Source organism: Bos javanicus, chromosome 21 (genome assembly GCF_032452875.1).
Source record: "Bos javanicus breed banteng chromosome 21, ARS-OSU_banteng_1.0, whole genome shotgun sequence".
Lineage (NCBI taxonomy): Eukaryota > Metazoa > Chordata > Mammalia > Artiodactyla > Bovidae > Bos > Bos javanicus.
Genome location: NC_083888.1, coordinates 6825784 through 6845945, shown reverse-complemented (window position 1 = coordinate 6845945; position 20162 = coordinate 6825784). Strand labels below are relative to the sequence as shown.

Below are 20162 nucleotides of genomic sequence, written 5' to 3'. Positions count from 1 at the left end.
TTATACTCCTAGCCAGCTCATTAAACGGTCATTTAATCCATTTTGCACCCCGAAAGTTATACTTACTTATAAAATATTTCTATGCAAAAACGTATTCAAAATTCTAATGTTGTTCAGTCAATTAGTTGTGTCTGACTCTTTGTGACCCCAGGGACTACAGCACGCCAGGCTTCCCTGTCCTTAACCATCTCTGTAGCTTGCTCAAACTCATGTCCATTGAGTCAGTGAGGGCATCCAACCATCTTGTCCTCTGTCATCCCCTTCTCCTCCTGCCTTCAATCTTTCCCAGCATCAGGGTCTTTTCTAATGAGTTGGCTCTTCACATCAGGTGCCAAAGTACTGGAGCTTCAGTTTCAACGTTAGTTCTTCTAATGAATAATCAGGTTTGATTTCCTTTAGGGTGGACTGGTTGGATCTCCTTGCAGTCCAAGGGACTCTCAAGAGTCTTCTCCAACACCACAATTCAAAAGCATCAATTCTTCAGTGCTCAGCTTTCTTCACAGTCCAACTCTCACATCCATGCATGACTACTGGAAAAACCATATCCTTGACTAGACGGACCTTTGTTCGCAAAGTAATGTCTCTGCTTTTAGTATGCTGTCTGAGTTTGTCATAGCTTTTCTTCCAAGGAACAAGCATCTTAATTTCATGGCTGCAATTACCATCTGCAGTGATTTTGGAGCCCAAGAAAATAAAGTTTGTCACTGTTTCCACTGTTTCCCCATCTATTTGCCATGAAGTGATAGGACTGGATGCCATGGTCTTTGGTTTTTGAATGTTGAGTTTTAAGCCAGCTTTTTCACTCTCCTCTTTCACCTTCATCAAAAGGCTCTTTAGTTCCTCTTCTCTTTCTGCCGTAAGAATGGTGGTATCTGCATTTCTGAAGGTATTGATATTTCTCCTGGGAATATTGATTCCAGCATGTGCATCACCCAGCCTAGCATTTCTTATGGTGTAGTCTGCAAAGTTAAATAAGCAGAGTGAGATAATATACAGCCTTGACGTACTCCTTTCCTGATTTGGAACCAGTCTGTTGTTCCATGTCCGGTTCTAACTGTTGCTTCTTGACCTGCATACAGGTTTCACAAGAGGCAGCTTAGTAAAGTGGTCTAGTATTCCCATCACTTGAAGAATTTTCCATAGTTTGTTGTGATCCACACAGTCAAAGGCTTTACTATAGTCAGCGAAGCAGAAGTAGATGTTTTTTCTGAAATTCTCTTGCTTTTTCTATGATCCAACAATTGTTGATAATTTGATCTCTGTCTGGTTCCTCTGCCTTTTCTAAAACCAGCTTGATCGTCTGTCAGTTCTCAGTTCACATACTGCTGAAGCCTGGCTTGGAGGATTTTGAGCATTACTTTGCTAGCGTGTGAGATGAGTGCAGTTGTGCAGTTGTTTGAAAACTCTTTGGCATTACCCTTCTTTGGGATTGGAATGAAAACTGACCTTTTCCAGTCCTGTGGCCACTGCTGAGTTTTCCAAATTTGCTGGCATATTGAGTGCAGCACTTTCACAGCATCATATTTTAGGATTTGAAATAGCTCAGCTGGAATTTCATCACCTCCACTAATTTTGTTCATAGTGATGCTTCCTAAGGCCCACTTGACTTTGCACTCCAAAATGTCTGGCTCTATCCATCATACCATCATGGATATCTGGGTCATTAAAATCTTTTTTGTATAGTTTTTCTGTGTATTATTGCCACCTCCTCTTAATCCTTTCTGCTTCTGTTAAGTCCATATCATTCTGTCCTTTATTATGCCCATCTTTGTATGAAATGTTCCCTTGGTATCTCTAATTTTCTTAAAGAAATCTCTAGTCTTTCCCATTCTGTTGTTTTTCTCTATTTCTTTGCATTGTTTACTGAGGAAGGCTTTCTTATCTCTCCTTGCTCTTCTTTGGAACTCTACGTTCAGATGGATACATCCTTCCTTTTCTCCTTTGCCTTTCGCTTCTCTTCTTTTCACAGCTATATGTAAGGCCTCCTCAGATAACCATTTTGACTTTTTGCATTTCTTTTTCTTGGGGATGGTTTTGATCACTGCCTCATGCACAGTGTTATGAACTTCCATCCATAGTTCTTCAGGTACTCTATCAGATCTAATCCCTGTTTCTCACTTCCACTGTATAAGTGATTTGATTTAGGTCACACCTGAATGGCCTAGTAGTTTTCCATATTTTCTTCAATTTAAGTCTGAATTTTTCAATAAGGAGTTTATGATCTGAGCCACAGTCAGCTCCTAGTCTTGTTTTTGCTGACTGTATAGAGCTTCTCCATCTTCAGCTACAAAGAATATAATCAATCTGATTTCTGTATTGACCAAATACTGGTATTTTGGTATCTGGTGATGTCCATGTGTAGAATAATCTCTTGTGTTGTTGGAAGAGGGTGTTTGCTATGACCAGTGTATTCTCTCAGCAAAACTCAATTAGCTTTTGCCCTGCTTCGTTTTGTACTCCAAGGCCAAATTTGCCTGTTACTCCAGGTATCTCTTGACTTCCTACTTTTGCATTCCTGTCCCATATGATGAAAAGGACATCTTTTTTGGGAGTTAGTACTAGAAGGTCTTGTATGTCTTCATAGAGCAGTTCAATTTCAACTGCTTTGGCATTCGTGGTTGGGCATAGACTTGGATTGCTGTGACTTTGAATGGTTTATCTTGGAAACAGATCATTCTGTCATTTTTGAGATTGCACCCAGCTGCATCCAAGCATTTTGGACTCTTTTGTTAACTGTGAGGGCTTCTCCTTTTATTCTAATGGATTCTTGCCTGCGGTAGTAGATATAATGGTCATTTAAATTAAATTCACACATCACGGTCCTTTTTAGCTCACTGATTACTAAAATGTCAAAGTTCACTCTCGCCATGTCCTGTTTGACCACTTCCAATTTGCCCTGAATCACAGGACCTAACCTTCCAGGTTCCTATGCAATACTGTTCTTTACAGCATCAGACTGTACTTTCACCAACAGTCACATCCACAGCTGGGTGTTGTTTCTGCTTTGGCTCAGCCTCTTCATTCCTTCTGGAATTATTTCTCCACTCTTCTCCAGTAGCATATTGGGCACCTACCAACCTATTCAGTGTCATATCTTTTTGCCTTTTCGTACTGTTCATGAAGTTCTCAAGGTAAGAATGCTAAAGAATGCCATTCCCTTCTCCAGTGGACCACATTGTGTCAGAACTCTCGACCATGATCTGTCCATCTTGGGTGGCCCTACATGGCATGGCTCACAGTTTCTTTGAGTTGGACAAGGCTATGGTCCATGTCATCAGTTTGGTTAGTTTTCTGTGATTGTGGTTTTCATTCTGTCTGCTCTCTGATGGATGAGGATAAGAGGTTTGTAGAAGCTTCTTGATGGGAGGGACTGGCTGTGGGGAGAACTGGGTCTTGCTCTGGTGGGCAGGGCCATGCTCAGTAAATCTTTAACCCTATTTTCTGCTGATTAGTGGGGCTGTGTTCCCTCCCTATAGTTTGGCCTGAGGCCAAACTATGGTAGGGATAATGGCGGTAATGGCGACCTCCTTCAAAAGGACTGTCAGCATGCTGCAGCTCCCAGGACTGTTGTGTTCAGTGCCCCTGACCCTGCCGGAGGCCATTGTCAACTCACGCCTCTGCCAGAGACTCCCGGACACTCACGGGCAAGTCTGGCTCAGTCTCTTGTGGGGTCACTGCTCCTTTCACCTGAGTCCTGGTGTACAGAAAGTTTTGTTGTGCCCTCCAAGAGTCTGTTTCCCCAGTCCTGTGGAAGTTCTATAATCAAATTCTGCTGGCCTTCAAAGTCAAATTCCTGGGGGTTCTCAGTCCCTTTGTGGGATCCCCGGGTTGGGCAATCTGTTACAGGCCCTAGAACTTTTGCAACAGTAGAAGAACTTCTTTGGTATAGTTGTTCTCCAATTTGTGAGTCACCTGCTCGGCGGCTCCATAGTGGGGCTATTGGTGACCTCCTCCAAGAGGACTTAGGCCACGTAGGCCACATGCCGCACCTCCTAGGTCTGCTGCACCAGATGCCGTGTCCCCATGGCAGGTCACTGCCGACCCGTGCCGCCTTAGGAGGTCTGAAACACTCAAAGGCAGGTCTGGCTCAGTCTCTTGTGGAGGTCACTGCTCCATTCCTTGGGTCCTGGTGGGCACAAGGTTTTGTTGGTGCCCTCCAAACATCTCTGGTGGGTCTTAGATTTGATTTTAATGCAGCTGTGCCCCTCCTACCATCTTGTTGGGGATTCTCCTTTGCCCTTGGATGCAGGGTATCTTTTTTTGGTGGGATCCAACATTCTCCTGTTGACGGTTGTTCAGCAGCCATCGAATCCTAATACATGGTAACTATTGAAGTCATAACAATAGAATTAAGGGGCTCCCTTCTTTTATCTCTTTTGTCTGTTGTATATATACAAAGGGAGTCTCCCATTCCAAGTCAAAGGAAGGATGGTTTGGGAAAAGGAGGGCAAGGTGAAGAACAAGCTTCTAAGGTAAATCTGTGTAAAAAACATTAGGATGTCAGAGGCCTAGCAAGTGTACCTCTTCATTCTGAACGAGGATGGTCATTCAGTTGTTTATTCAGTGCATATTTTTGGCAACTCCTCCATTTGGTTATTCTCTAGGCAATGGCCGTACAGTGTAGGAGCCAAACAGTTCAGTTCCTCCTGTCTTTGTGGACCTCATAATCTAACTAGGGATCCAAGTGAACAGTCAGTAACTAAACACACCTGGTGCTGAGTCTTTCCAAGGAGATGATATTTAAGCTGAAAACAGAAGAATCTCACACTTTGTTCTCCACCACCATCCCATGCTGCTTCTAGCCCAGGGATAGGTCTAGGATAAAGAACACACCAGCTCCTGCTGTACTATGCTTTCTCTGAAACAATCATATTACCCTTTTCTGATTAACAGTCAAAGAAAACTGGAGCAAAATGAGTACAGCTTTAGGGATCTGTGGCATGATATTAAAAAGTTGGATATATACATAGATAGATATATATGTGTATATATATATGTATAAAATTCACATCACAGAAGGAAAATAGAGAACCAGGTGTAAAACATATAAAAAGGTATAAAAATAGCAATTAACAAATATTGCACAGTTTCAAGAATTCTCAGAAGTCTAATAAAATTATATTTGATATTCATAGAAATGTGAATAAAGGTAGCTCCTCCTTATTTCATGTTCGTTTATTTGTCAAATAATTATTGAACATTAAGTAGCAAGTCAGCACTGTGCTAATAATTGTAGAAAAGATCATTTAGATATTTATCCTAATATACAAAAATAACTAATACAAAAAATAAATACCCTAAGAGAAAAGTAGAACGGTGAAAATCTATAGCACAGTGCCTGTTTATGACTAGTTTTGAAGTCACACACCGGCTTTCTGTTATATCCTATTGATTACACCGGTTAACACTGTTCCTTGTGGAGGAGACTTCCAGGAGGGGAGGAGCATGGGAGCCGCCCTGGATTGCTCTCATGCTCTTTGCTAGTCTCTTAGGAAAATGTGGTTTTTATTTTGTCTGGATTTGTCTTACTGTTACTACAGAAATAAATGTCTTTTATTTCTTTTTTGTTTTACCTCAGAGGAGAAGTCCCTCCCATGTTAGAATTTTATAAAGTGGAATTGGCACATTTGCCTACTCAGAAGACCTATTCCAGACCTATATCAAAAGTGGCTCTGTATCAGGTTTATTTTCTCAGTTGTCTGATTACATGAGTCAAAGAAAACCTAGTCACTGCTCTGCTTTTTCTTATATAAATAAGCAATTATAGCTGAGTTTGGGTACAAGTTGGATAAATACTTAGGTTAAATGGTTTGTTAATATAACTGCTGAATTATATTGTCTGTATGAGAAATGCATTCCGAATTCTGAGTTAAATCAAAATACTAGAAAATATCCTTTGAATTATAGTGCATTTTTGTGTAGGGGCTGCCTACATAACTAAAACAAGTAATATTAGATACTTGAATCATACCTCCATGGGACAGGCACAAAGCAGCCTAACTACAGATTTAAAAAAAAATAACAAAACTGAGGTGTGATTTGAGCTATCACTCAAGAGTTTGTACTTTGATTCAAATGCACTTATTAATTGCATATTTAAAAATTACTAACATTCCTTCTAAGATTTAAAAGAATTTAACAGAATTCAGAGTATCCACAATATAACTTTCAAGATGTCCAGGATACAATATAAAATTGGATAACATGTGAAGAATAAAGAAAATATAACTTGGTGTCAAGGAAGGTAAAAACTTGACTTGATGAGCTTAACACAGAATGGTATAAGAGGAAAAGTCAGTGAACTCGGAAGGTAGATCAGTAGAAAAGATTCAATCTGAAGAACACGAGAAAAGATTGAAAACAAAAATGAACTACAGCATCATTGGGAACCTGCCAGACAATATAAAAAAAACCTGAGAGAAAATGGGGCAGAAATAACAACAAAGTTGTTTGAACAAATATTGTCCAAAAACTTGCCAAATATGATGAAACTATTTACATTTTCAAGAAACGAAGTGAACTCTAAGCAATAGATTACAAACTAAACCATACCCAGGCAAAGCTACTGAAAACCAAATGTAAAAAGAAAATCTTGAAACCAACCAGAGAAAAATGACAAACTACATACCAAGAAATAATTCAAAAGACTGTTGCCTTCAAATTTTGAAGGCCAGGAAACAGTAGAATGATATTTTTAAAGTGCCAAAGAAAAAAACAGTCAACCTAGCAACCAGCAAAAATATCCTTCAAAAATGAAAGTAAAATAAATGTGTTTCCAGATGGAACAAAACTAAGCCTTGAAGAGACTCTGCCAAGAGGACAGATGCTTTATCCAAATCAAGACTTATTCTATTAGAATGGCATAGCTTCTTTCCTTCCCCATATTCACTTCTCCCCTTTCCCTTTAGCATTTTTTTGCTAAAAAGGGTTAATCTGGTAGCAGTTCCCTCAATAATGAGCATGTGGATGACAGTATATTTTCTGAAGTATAAAACTTAGTCATTTGGGTTCTTTTGGTAAGGGGATTTAAACTAATTCTTTACTCTCAACCTTTGGTCAGTGGAGTGATAAGTTTGAAGATGGATATGAATTAATTTGCTAAATCAAATACATGTTTTGGAGTACATATATGTTTTGGAGCATAATCTTAGTGGCAAAATTATGTTACTATTCATTTATCTTGTTTAGGTTTACATGCTGAATGGCAGCTCTGAAAACATTGAATTGAAAAGGAATTGTGATCATTGTTATAAATTGTCTGTGTAACTAAGCCAGGGTCCTGACATTTGTAACAGATTTCAATTCAGTTTTTAAAGCATTTCTTTATTTATTTAACTGTCTTGGGTCTTAGTTGTAGCATGTGGGATCTAGTTCCCTGACCATGGATTGAACCTGGGCTCCCTGCATTGAAACGTGGAATCTTAGCCACTGGAGCACCAACTCATTTTAATAACCCACTTAAGGATTTGAATGTAATCTTTTTTGTAACCACCTCAGCATTCATTCTAAAAAAATAAAAACTGTTGAGTTAGAAATTAAAGTTATCAAAGCCTAATAATTGCCACTTAATAGTTATTTCATGTTATTGTGAACTGAACACATCATGGAGCTTCCATCTCTCTTTACTATTTCACGATGACTTCTTACTGAGATGAGCAGCACTAACTTTCAAGATAGGTACCTTTCCTGCCTCCTCTCCCATTTGCTGTACTCTTCCATAGACATGACTCTCTAGCCACTGGAACTGTTTGAATAGCCCTGTCTACCCTGTGCATTCACAGAGCCAAAAGAGCCAAATCCCTGTTCCCTTTCCCTAGGATATCATCATGTTAATCTTAGGTTTCAATAGAGATTCCTTCACAGCAACATTGAGGCTAGCATTTGACTAAAGGTCTGGGTACCGTGGTCAAGCCAAGTTAATATGAAAACCATCACAGCATGTATCTTACCCCCCAGAATCACTTATTATAATAAGAAGAAAGCACAGCTATAAGTATTTCTACCTTACTGTGTTCCACGTAGTGTACTTACAGATTTATCTGTGTATTGCACATAATCCTCCCAGCAACCCTTGTAATATCATACATGTCTTAGAAATAAAGAAACTGGAGCTCAGAAAGATTAAGCAAGGTGTCCCAGGTCACAAAGCTAGTTGGCAGTAGAGTTACCATCTGCTTTATTGTCCACACTTAACCACTGCACTGTATACACTGTCTCCCTCTTCTCCTTGGTCTAAAATCACCTCTGTATGTTTGAGCTTCTTTACTAGCTTCCTGAAAGCAAGGGTGAAGAATCCCTTTCTTTTCCTGTGTCACTCTGTGTAGTGGAGTGGATACTCAGTCTCTGATGAGGTCTCAGTTGGTTGGCCAGGACCAGCAGAAGGACGCCTGCTCGTGTGAATTCCTCCCTCACAGCCTGCATTCTGCAGAGCTGTCCCTCTTCTCCATGGTTAACCAGAGAAGGCATGTAATACAAGTTTTGTAAAATGAGTTTAATTAGCTGTTTGTAGCCAGTGGTGAAGAATAGGAACTTGTGCTAAAAGAATTGTCAAAGGGAAATTAGACGGTATGTGAAATGAGGATCCACTTACTTGTTCATGTGAGTCTTTTCAGCGGTTTCTGTCAGAAACCTATCTTTCTAGCATTAGGGAAAGCATTAGGAAAAGTATGGCTTTCAGTTTTCTAAACCTTTGTTATTGTTACATTCTTTGGACAGTGTCCTTGTAGAGTTTAATCAACAGTTGTAAGATTAGGAGCAGCAGCTGTTAAGGCAATAACAGTATGAAGTAATTATTCATGAATCACTTGCTTGCTTTTTATCCTGTTTTTATTGTTCTATGGTTTTGCTCAGTATTCTCATACTAAAGTATGGCTATAAAGTTTGAAAACAATATGCTTTACCATGAGTATCAGGCTTCTCCATAGCAACAGAACCAGTAGAAAGAGAGAGTGTGTGTGTATGTGTGTGTGTGGGTGTGTGTGTAGGTGGGGTGATGGGCACTGAGAGGGAAGGGAGGAGATTGATTTATCTTACAGAACTGACTCATATGATTGTGGGCACTGGCAAGTCTGAAATTTGCAGAGCATGGTAGAGACCCAAGGAAGAGCTGATATGGCAGCTTGAGTTTAAAGACAGTCTGGAAGCAGAATTTTTCCTTGAGGGCTCAGTCTTTTCCTCTTAAAGGTCTTCAACTGATTAGACAAGGCCCATTCAACATTATAGCGGGTAATCAGCTTTATTCAAAATCTGCTGATTTAACTGTTAATCCCATCTTAAAAATACATTTACAGAAACATCTGAACTGGTGTTTGACCAAATATCTGGATGCCCTGGCCTAGCCAAATTGATCAAAAAATTTAATCATCCTACAATGTATTGTATGTCATCAAAAGAATCATTTATTATGTGTTAACCTGTGTTTCCAGACTTAGTGGCCATGCTGCATAATAGCATTGTAGATATGGTCCTCTCATCTTAATTTTCTCCATATTAAGAAACAGTAATTATAAAGTAAAATTTAAATTTATTTCCTCATCTTTACAAAATGGTTCATAAGAGTAATGCTTTTTTAACACACAGAAATACTCATACAAAATCACAATTGTGCTGCTACAGACTCTCATGCTTATATGATCATATAGAGTCAACAGAGGTTTCAAAAGTATGAGGGATAAAGGCAAAGTAGCAAATCAAAGAAAAACATTTGAGGAAAATTTCATATAAATGTTGACACCATTGACAGGCCATCGTGCAGCTGCTTTGCACTACTGTACCCGTACTGGCTGTTAATTTATTGACAGTATTGAAGTGTCTCTGCACAAGTTAATGAATAGCCATTCAATTAAAAGCTCTTGAGGTCCCCCGCTGCTGTGTCTGCCCTTCCCCTAAGATTTCCCCATAATCCAGTAACTAAAAGACTAATAGCTAACAGAACAGAGGGCTCTAGGACTGTGCTTTAGCACAATGGTACTGTTTGTTTGTTTTTTGTTCATTTTATTAAACTGTAATTTATAAACAGAAAAGTTCACCCTTTTAGTGTATAATGCCACGAATTTTCACAAATGCATGCGATTGTATGGCCACTATTATCAAGGTTTGGAACAGTTCACTTAACCCAAGTATGTCCCTAATGTCCCTTAACTTTTCTTCTTAAGGAGAATTAACTTCTCTTCTTAAGGAGACACACCAGCCCCTGGAAATAGGAGCATGTTTTGTATCCCTATATTTTACCTTTTCCAGAATGTTGTACAAATGGAATGACATGGGCTGCTGCAAACATTCATATCTGGGGTCTTGTGTGAACATAACTTCATTCCACTTGGGTAATATCTAAGAATGCATGTGCAAGGTTATGTGGTAAGTGTATGTTTAACTTTACAAAAAGCTGCCAAACTGTTTCCAACATGACTGTGTTATTGTGTATTTCGTGAGAATCCTTGTCAGTTTTTTTTTTTTTTTCTTTCAGGCATTTTAGTAAGTGGGCAATATCTCATGGTTTTAATTTGCATTTCTCTAAAGAGTCTGAGTGAACTCCGGGAGTTGGTGATGGACAGGGAGGCCTGGCGTGCTGTGATTCATGGGGTCGCAAAGAGTCGGACACAACTGAGCGACTGAACTGAACTGAGCTGAATGATTGTTGATGTTGAACACCTTTTCATGTGCTTAGTTCCCTTTCATGTACAGTTGACCCTTGAATAATTCAGGGGTTGGGGCAGGTCCTCAGCACAGTCCACATATACCTTAGTCAGTGCTCTGTATCCGGGGTTCCTCTTTGATCTCTTCAAGAAAATTAGAGATACCAAGGGAACATTGCATGCAAAGATGGGCTCAATAAAGGACAGAAATAGTATGGACCTAACAGAAGCAGAAGATGTGAAGAAGAAGTGGCGAGAATACACAGAAGAACTGTACAAAAAAGATCTTCATGACCCAGATAATCACGATGGTGTGATCACTCACCTAGAGCCAGACATCCTGGAATGGAAAGTCAAGTGGGCCTTAGAAAGCACCACTATGAACAAAGCTAGTGGAGGTGATGGAATTCCAGTGGAGCTATTTCAAATCCTGAAAGATGATGCTGTGAAAGTGCTGCACTCAATATGCCAGCAAATTTGGAAAACTCAGCAGTGGCCACAGGACTGGAAAAGGTCAGTTTTTATTCCAATCCCAAAGAAAGACAATGCCAAAGAATGCTCAAACTACCGCACAATTGCACTCATCTCACACACTAGTAAAGTAATGCTCAAAATTCTCCAAGCCAGGCTTCAGCAATACATGAACCGTGAACTTCCAGATGTTCAAGCTGGTCTTAAAAAAGGCAGAGGAACCAGAGATCAAATTACCAACATCTGCTGGGTCATGGAAAAAGCAAGAGAGTTCCAGAAAAACATCTATTTCTGCTTCATTGACTATGCCAAAACCTTTGACTGTGTGGATCACAATAAACTGTGGGAAATTCTGAGAGTTGGGCATACCAGACCACCTGACCTGCCTCTTGAGAAACCTGTATGCAGGTCAGGAAGCAACAGTTAGAACTGGACATGGAACAACAGACTGGTTCCAAATAGGAAAAGGAGTACGTCAAGGCTGTATATTGACACCCTTATTATTATATGCAGAGTACATCATGAGAAATGCTGGGCTGGAAGAAGCACAAGCTGGAATCAAGAATGCCCGGAGAAATATCAATAACCTCAGATATGCAGATGATACCACCCTTATGGCAGAAAGTGAAGAAGAACTAAAAAGCCTCTTGATGAAAGTGAAAGAAGAGAGTGAAAAACTTGGCTTAAAGCCCAACATTCAGAAAATGAAGATCAGGGCATCTGGTCCCATCACTTCATGGGAAATAGATGTGGAAACAGTGTCAGACTGTATTTTTTGGGGCTCCAAAATCACTGCAGATGGTGACTGCAGCCATGAAATTAAAAGATGCTTACTCCTTGGAAGAAAAGTTATGACCAACCTAGATAGCATATTGAAAAGCAGAGACATTACTTTACTTTGCCAACAAAGGTCCATCTAGTCAAGGCTATTGTTTTTCCAGTGGTCATGTATGGATGTGAGAGTTGGACTATGAAGAAAGCTGAGCACCGAAGAATTGATGCTTTTGAACTGTGGTGTTGGAGAAGACTGTTGAGCGTCCTTTGGACTGCAGGGAGATCCAACCAGATGGTCTAAAGGAGATCAGCCCTGGGATTTCTTTGGAAGGAATGATGCTAAAGCTGAAACTCCAGTACTTTGGCCACCTCATGCGAAGAGTTGACTCATTGGAAAAGATTCTGATGCTGGGAGGGATTGGGGGCAGGAGGAAAGGGGGACGACAGAGGATGAGATGGTTTGATGACATCACTGACTCAATGGACGTGAGTTTGAGTGAACTCCAGGAGTTGGTGATGGACAGGGAGGCCTGGCATGCTGTGATTCATGGGGTCTCAAAGAGTCGGACAGGACTGAGCGACTGAACTGAACTGAACTGAATGGAATTAGATTTGGGGAAGAGTAACATTTGTATCTGGAATTACAGGATATAGAAAGCTCTAGGCCCAATTTGGCCTGTAGGCAAGAAGAGCCATAGCTTATTGAATACAGTGTTCCCCAAGGTAAGGGTATGAGTTAGAATTTATAAGGCCACCAGCATCCATGGGATACCTTTCTGCTTAAGGCCACTCTCTTTGGCATCAATTAAAGTAAGAGGGTCATTTCTTAAAATTTGACGAGAAAGCTTCCATATTTTGACCCTGCACATCAGTATAAATATCATTGCTGTTGTTGTTGTTTAGTTGCAAAGTCATGTTTGACTCTTTTGAGACCTCATGGGCTGTAGCCCACCAGGCTCCTCTGTCCATGTGATTTCCCAGGCAAGAGTAAGTTGCCATTTCCTTCTCCAGTGGATCTTCCCAACCAAGGGACTGAGCCCATGTCTTCTGCCTGGCAGGTGGATTCTTTACCCCTGAGCAACCTGGGAAGTGTGTATAAGTATCATTAGCTTACAAAAATGACATTACTAACAATTTTGAAGCCCCTATAAGGTTCTCTCCTATGCATGCTCCTTCTGCTTCTCTAAGGCTAGCCATTATTCTGAATTATGTATTTATCATTCATTTTCACTGAGTTATGATTTTAATATATGTAAATACATCCCCATATAGTGTATTTTCAAGTTTTGTCTTTAACTTTGTGTAAACTGAATGATGCTATATATATTCCTCCATGGTATACTTCTTCCATATAACATTTTGTTTTTATTCTTTGACTTCTCCACTATTTTTCTGCTTCCCTTTAAAGAAAGATCACTTTCTCCACTTTCTATTTTCTCTCAGCCCATGCCCAGTTAGGCTTTTATTCCCAATTCTACACTGACATATGATAAATTGCACAGATATAAAGTATGTATTGGAGAAGGCAGTGGCACCCCACTCCAGTACTCTTGCCTGGAAAATCCATGGACGGAGGAGCCTGGTGGGCTGCAGTCCATGGGGTCGCTAAGAGTCAGACAGGACTAAGCGACTTCACTTTCACTTTTCACTTTCATGTATTGAAGAAGGAAATGGCAACCCATTCCAGTGTTCTTACCTGGAGAATCCCAGGGACGGGGGAGCCTGGTGGGCTGCCGTCTATGGGGTCGCACAGAGTTGGACACGACTGACTCGACTTAGCAACGTATGTATGTAGAGAAGGAAATGGCAACCCACTCCAGTGTTCTTGCCTGGACAATTCCATGGACAGAGGAAACTGGCAAGCTACAATCCATGGGGTCTCAAAGGAGTCACACATGACTTAGCGACTAAACAACAACAATAAAGTATATATATTATATATTTATAAATATATATATATATTTATATATTTATATTATACATATATATATTTATATATATTATAACTGCTAGCTTCCCTAGTAGCTCAGTTGGTAAAGAATCTTGTCTGCAATGCAGGAGATTCCAGTTTGATTCCTGGGTCAGAAAGATCCGCTAGAGAAGGTATAGGCTACCCACTCCAGTATTCTTGGTCTTCCCTTGTGGCTCAGCTGGTAAAGAATCCATCTGCAATTCGGGAGACTGCGGTTCAATCCCTGGGTTGGGAAGATCCCCTGGAGAAGGGAAAGGCTACCCACTCCAGTATCCTGGCCTGGACAATTCCATGGACTGTATAGTCCATGGGTTGCAAAGAGTCAGACACGACTGAGCAGCTTTCACTTTCACTTTTCACTTTCATATATATATATAAAATTTGGAAAATTTTTACATATGTATGTATAAACATACATACATACCTCTGAATCCATCACTGTAATTAAGATAATAAACATATCCTCTACCACCAAAGTTTCCTCATGCCCCTTGGTAATCATTTTTCCTTCCTTCTCTTCATCCTGTCTCCAGGTAACCAGGGATCTGTGTGCTGTCACTGTCAATTAATTTGTATCTTCTTGAGTTTTACATGAAACTCTGGCGTCTTTCACTCAGCATAACGATTTGGAGATTTATTCACGATATAGTGTGGATCAACAGTTCATTTTTTTTTTGCTATGTAGAATTCCATTGTATGTATATTCTGCAGATTGTTCCCCTTCACTTGTTCATGGACATTTGTGTTGGTTCTAGTTCTTGGCTTTATTCCAATAAAATGTTACGAACATGTGTAGAATGTCTTTTAAATGTCCTAGACTTAAATTTCCTTGGATAAATACTTAGGAGTGGAGTATTTGGATCATGTAGTACATATATGTTTAATTTTTGAAAGAACTGACAAACTTAATAAATAACCGTACCATTCTACATTCCCACCTATAATAAAGGAGATTTTCAGTTCTTACATATTTCTGCTAATACTTGGAATAGTAAGTCTTTTAGGTTTTATCCTAGGTGTGAAATGATATTTCCATTATATTTTAAAATTTCATTTCCCTAGTGAATAAAGGTGTTCATCTTTTTATGTTTTATTTGCCATCCAGATATCTGCTTTGATATAGTGTCTTAAGTCTTTCTCCCATTTTTTCCCTTGGGTGTTTGTGTTATTACTGAGTTTTGAAAATTCTCTATAGAGTCTGGACAAAAGTCCTTTATCGTATTTATTTGCTTCACAAGTGTCTTCTCCCAATCCAGACATTTTTTTCACAGGGCCTTTTGAAGAGCAGACACTTTTTATTTTGATAAAGTCCAACTGATCAATTTGTTCCTTTATGGATCTTGCTTTTCAGTTCAGTTCAGTTGCTCAGTCATGTCTGACTCTTTGCGACCCCATGAACTGCAGAACCCCAAGCCTCCCTGTCCATTACCAACTCCCAGAGTCCACCCAAACTCAAGTCTATCAAGTTGGTGATGCCATCCAACCATCTCATCCTCTGGCATCCCCTTCTCCTCCTGCCCTCAATCTTTCCCAGCATCAGGGTCTTTTCAAATTAGTCAGCTCTTCGCATCAGGTGGCCAAAGTATTGGAGTTTCAGCTTCAACATCAGTCCTTCCAGTGAACAGCCAGGACTGATCTCCTTTAGGATGGACTGGTTGGATCTCCTTGTAGTTCAAGGGACTCTCAAGAGTCTTCTCCAACACCACAGTTCAAAACCATCAATTCTTCAGCGCTCAGCTTTCTTTATATTCCCAACTCTCACATCCATACATGACCACTGGAAAAACCATAGCCTTGACTAGATGGACCTTTGTTGGCAAAGTAATGTCTCTGCTTTTTAATATGCTGTCTAGGTTGGTCATAACTTTCCTTCCAAGGAGTAAGCGTCTTTTAATTTCATGGCTGCAATCACCATCTGCAGTGATTTTGGAGCCCAGAAAAATAAAGTCTGACACTGTTTCCACTGTTTCCCCATCTATATGCCATGAAGTGATGGGGCCGGATGCCATGATCTTCGTTTTCTGAATGTTGAGCTTTAAGCCAACTTTTTCACTCTCTTCTTTCATTTTCATCAAGAGGCTCTTTAGTTCTTCTTCACTTTCTGCCATAAGGGTGGTATCATCTGCATATCTGAGGTTATTGATATTTCTCCCGGCAATCTTGATTCCAGCTTGTGCTTCTTCCAGCCCAGTGTTTCTCATGCTGTACTCTGCATAGAAGTTAAATAAGCAGGGTGACAATATACAGCCTTGACGTACTCCTTTTCCTATCTGGAACCAATCCGTTGTTCCACGTCCAGTTCTAACTGTTGCTTCCTGACCTGCATACAGGTTTCTCAAGAGGCAGGTCAGGTGGTCTGGTATGCCCATCTCTTTTAGAACTTTCACAGTTTATTATAATCCAAATCACAAAAGTTTTCTCCTATGTTGTCTGTCTTCTAGAATTTTTAATGAATTAGATTTACATTTAGGTCTGTAATTCATTTTGAGCTAATTTTTGTATATGGTACAAGGTATGGTTGAAGGTCCTATTTTTTTAAATTTTTTATTCTCTCAAATCTGTACTTTTACTTAACTTCTTGTAAAACATTTCCATGATAACTTTTGTGTACTCGTCTCAGTCTAGAAGTTCCTATTTCTTACATATGGATATACAGTTGTTCAGATACCATTTGTGTAAAATACTGGCCTTTCTCCACTGTATTTCCTTTGTACCTTAGTTGGGAATTAGTTGTCCATGTATGTGTGGGTCTGTCTCTGGATACACTATCTTCTCTGGTTATCTCTTTGCCTATTTTGGCACCAATAATACATTGCTTTGATTACCAAGAAATTTTAAGTCTTTAAATTAAAAAATTTTTTTTTACTATTCTAGCTGTTTTGCATTTCTATATAAATTTTGGAATCAAAGTTTCAATTTATATGTATTTTTAAAGGCCTGTAATTTTAATTGCATTGTGTCTATAGATCAATTTGAGCAGAATTAACATCTTAACAATATTGCGTCTCCTAGCCTATGATCACAATAAATGTCTTAATTACTCTGCATTTTTTGTAGGGTTCTGTGTATATGTCTCAGACCCCTTTTGTCAGATTTACCCCCAAGTATTTCATATTTCAAATAGTATTATATATGGTGTTCAAAGTTTTTTTTAAATTTCCAATTGATCATTGTAACCAATAGAAATATAATTTCCTATAACTGATCTTGTATCCTCCAAACTTACCAAGTTCACTTATTAGTTCCAGTAGGTTTTTTAAAGATTATACTTAACTTTATACATACAGTCATGTCTTCTGGGAAGAAAGACAATTTTACTTCTTCCTTTCAATTCTAGTTGCCTTTTTTTTTTTTTTTCTTTATTGTACTGGTTAGAAGCTCCAGTTTATGGTAAATAGAAGTAGTGAGAGCAGACATGTTTGTCTGCTGAATTTATGGAGAAAACAGTTTTTCAACATTAAGTACGATATTGATGGTTGTTTATCAGATTAGTAAATTCTCTTCTATTCCTAGTTTGCTGAGAGTTTTTAAATTACAGATGCATGTTGAATTTTGTTAGACCCTTTTTTGACATCTTTTGAAATGATTATATTGTTTTTCCTTTTTAGGCTTTAATATAGTGAATTACATTATTTCCTTAAGATTAATACAATCTTGATTAATTGATCAAGCTTCATTTGATCATAATGACGTTATACATTGTTAAATAAAATTTGCTAAAATTCTGTTTAACTTTTTCCATCTACATCTATGTGTGATACTAATTGCTTCTCTTTTCTTGTTATGTGTTCATTTGGTTTTGGTGTCAGGATAATGATGGCTTCAAAGAATGAGTTGAGAAGTATTCCAGTCTTTTAACTATGAGTTCAACTTCATTCATAAATGTAGAGCTGTTCAGCTTCTGTGGATCTTGAGTGAGCTTTGCTAATTTTTGTCTTTCAAAGACTTTGTATTAGTATAAAGTTGCTTCTTACCCTTTTACTATCTGTAGAAACTGGGCAATGTCTTTCTCATATTAATATTGGTAATTTATGTCTTCCCTCTGATTAGTCTAGTTAGAGGTTTTTCGAGTTTATTAATGTTCTCAAAGTTCCAGCTTTTTTGTTTTCATTGATTTCTCTCTATTACTGTTTTCTATGTTATTAATTATCTTGATGCTCTTTATCATTTCTTTTATTTACTTAGGGCTTACTTTACTATCTTATTTCTGGTTGCTTTAGGTGAGAGCTATGGATGCAACACATCTTTCTTCTATTGATATAATGACCTTTTCTGCCAGTTTTAATATGTATCTTGGTTGTTTCAGTCATGTGATTTTTTTTCCCCTCATTGTATGTCATATTTTCCTGCTTATTGAAAAGCCTGGTAATTTTTGGTTGGATGCCATGTAGTGTGAAATTTATGATGTTGATTGAGTGTGGAATATTTTTTATTTCATGTAACTATTCTTAATATATGTCCTGGGATTCATTTAAATTAACTGGAAACAGTTTAATCTTTCAGATATGGCTATTAAGGATTTGTTGGGTGGGAATGGAGTGGTGTTCAGTCTAGCACTAATTACTCACTGCTCCTAAAATAAGATTCTGCTCGGGGCCCCTTGAATTGTGATGTTTAAGTCTACCTGATGAGAGCAGGAGCCCTTTCCAGCCCTGTGGGATTGTTGGGCACTGTTAGCCTTAATCTTTTCACCTCCTCCTTTTTCCAGCCTTAGGTAGTTTCCTTGCCTGTGCTGATCAGTACTCATCTGAATATTCAAAGGGGGCCTTCTGGGAATCTCCAGAGTTCTCTCTGTACATTGTATCTCTCTCCCCTAAGGTTCTCTGTCCTACGAACTCTTGCTGTTTTGGACACCCTGAACTCTTAGTTCCTTGTCCTCTAGTTAAGGTGCCTACCAGGCTGTGACTGAGTTAACTCTTCTCTTCAGTCAAGTCTATGCTCAAATGTCACCTTTTCAGAAAGACTTTCTTTGATTATGTTTTCTGAAATGGTACAGCTCTCACTCCCCTCTTCACTCTTGTTTTAGCATATGTGTATCTTTTAATTGTCCACCTCTCCTCAGTATAATAATCTCAATTCTGATCTTAAGTATGTACCTAACAGAATTTCATGCTCATATGTATCAGATAATACATACAACAATGTTCATATAGCCCAGCCCTGGAAACAGCCCATACATTTACCAGTACTTCACAGCAATGAAAATGAATAAACCATAGTACACACAGTAGCATGGGTGTATCCCAGGAAGATAATGTTGACAAAAGGAGCCAGACACAGAATTTGTCATGCTGTTGAAGAAGGCAAAGCCAAACTATACTGTTAGAATGTGAAAAAATGCTTCCTTCTGAGATACAGGTTTTGCCTAGTAGGAAGGCCAGTGTGGCCTCCTGAGGTTCTTTTTGTCGAGCTGAGTGGAGAAACTGAGTAAAATTAATTGAGTTCTAGGTCAGATACTCTCTTCTCTGTAGAACCTTCTCTAATTCCCTGGACAAAGTCAGTTCCTCCATCTTCTCTGACCCAATATTAGAATAATTATATTGTAATTATTACATTTTTCAAGGGAAGGAAGTCATTTTTTTTTTCTTAATTTAAGTATCTTGACTTGTGTATATTAAGTGTCCTGGGAATATTTTCTGATGAAATAGTGTCTAGTCACTCTAGTATCTGACTCTTTGCTGCCCCATGGACTGTATGTAGCCTGCCAGGCTCTTCTGTCCATGGGATTCTCCAGGCACAAATACTAAAGTGGGTTGCCACGCCCTCCTCCAGAGGATCTTCCTGACCGAGGGATTAAACCCATGTCTCCTGCATTGGCAGGCGGATTCTTTACCACTAGCACCAACTGGCAAGCCCATTTTCTGATGAAAGGAATGAGTAAATGTAGGAACTTATAATGAACAAATAAGCCAAGGGCTTCTGTCTTCCAGTACTGTACCTTCTTCATTGCCTGTCTCTAGTCGATCATAGAGAGATTACCTCGTATTGTGTCTGGAGAGTCAAGGTTTGTTGGCACCTGTTTGTCATTAGAGAAGAAAGGTGTTGAAACTTTTAGGTAACCTGGTGATCTCAGACAGGAAATGGAAAGAGATTGGACTCCTGAATTTTAGTAACCCTGTAAAGCTAAAGGAACAGCAATGTCTCTGCCTTCTGGTTATGTGTGGCTGTAGGGAATAGTATGTGACTTGGCTTATTCAATAGACCCTGCCAAGAATATTTTCTCCACAAGTTTATGGAAGGACCCAGTAAAGTTATCTGCTGCCATTAAAAATCTGTTTGCTTTGTTGGGTGTTTTCCCCACACAAAAATTC

At 39.0% G+C, this 20162-nt stretch overlaps 1 protein-coding gene across 4 annotated transcripts in view; it reads left to right on the top strand.

Annotated features, from left to right (window-relative positions):
* The window catches only part of LRRC28 (leucine rich repeat containing 28), a 193629-nt gene that overhangs the window by 135627 nt on the left and 37840 nt on the right, over positions 1-20162 (top strand). The gene's annotated exons all lie outside the window — the stretch shown is intronic.